We start from the raw sequence: 1,286 nt of genomic DNA on the forward strand, positions 1-1,286 counted from the left end.
AAAGAAAGAAAGAAAACAATGGACTAATATTCCCAAAGAATATTGATGCAAAACTCCTCAACAAAATACTAGAAAACTGACTTTAGCAACACATTGAAAAGATTGTAACTATGACCAAACAGGATTTATTTCTGGAATGCACCAATGATTGAACATATGAGAGTCAATCAATGGAATACATCATATTAACAGAATGAAGGAGAAAAACCACATGATCATCTCAAGTGATACATATGACAAAATCCAATACCCTTTCATGCTAAAAATATTCCACACACAACTAGGAATACAATGAAATTACCTCAACATAACAAAGACAAGCTATGCAAACCCCATAGCTAATATCATAGTTTATGGTGAAAAATGGAAAGCCTTCTCTCTAAGATCAAGAACAAGACAAGAATGTCCTCTTTTGTCAGTTCTGTTCAAAATAGTACCGGAAGTCCTAGACAGAGCAATTAGGAGAGCAAAAGGAAAAAAAGGCACCCAAATTGGAAAGGAAAGTAAAATTATCTCTGTTCTTAGATAACATGATTTTATATGTAGAAAACTCTAAATAATACACTCAAACACACACACACAAACCTTTTAGAACTAATAAACAAATTCTTCACACTTACAAGATACAAAAAATCAACACACAGAAATCAGTTGTGTTTCTATACATTAATAACAAATAATCCAAAAGGAAATTAAGAAAATAATCCCATTTAAATAGTATTAAAAAGAAAAAACAACTTATGAGTAAACTTAACCAAGGAGACAAAAGACTTATACACTGAAAACTATTAACATAAAATAGAACTAACAGCCCACATAAAATGTAGCCAGGCAAAATACAGCAAAAAGATATTAATGGGTCAATGAAAGTTATTAAAAGCACAGTAGTCTTTTTCCATTTTTAGATTTATAGTTCATGTAGCTTCAAAAATTAGAGCTTTCCTAATTGTTTGAAATGAACCCTTCAACTTAAATTATACCAAATAAAATAGATGATTTCATGTATTCCAGGAACTGAGAACTTCATGAAAATCTTTAGGCTAAATACCATTGCTTTAAAAACTAAAATCAGCTGACAGCTGCTAAAAAGTAGGGTTAAGTTTACTCGGAGCTTTGAAATTGGTTAGAATATCAAGTTAGGTTTTCTAAGAGATGTAGAATCTAGAATTACAAAATTGCTAAGTGATAGGGATTTAAATTCACTTTTAAAAGATGTAGCCAAAATAAGCCCAGATTTTGTAAATGATACACTGACTATATAACATTACAATGTTTTATACTATTAG

The 1,286-nt window shown here is 30.1% G+C and overlaps 1 protein-coding gene across 1 annotated transcript in view; it reads right to left on the minus strand.

Annotated features, from left to right (window-relative positions):
- Nucleotides 1–1,286, minus strand: part of ADGRB3 (adhesion G protein-coupled receptor B3) — an 871,792-nt gene that overhangs the window by 414,798 nt on the left and 455,708 nt on the right. The window lies entirely within an intron of this gene.

The sequence above is a fragment of the Propithecus coquereli genome, unplaced genomic scaffold, assembly GCF_000956105.1.
Source record: "Propithecus coquereli isolate 6110/MARCELLA unplaced genomic scaffold, Pcoq_1.0 Scaffold324, whole genome shotgun sequence".
In the NCBI taxonomy this organism is placed as follows: domain Eukaryota; kingdom Metazoa; phylum Chordata; class Mammalia; order Primates; family Indriidae; genus Propithecus; species Propithecus coquereli.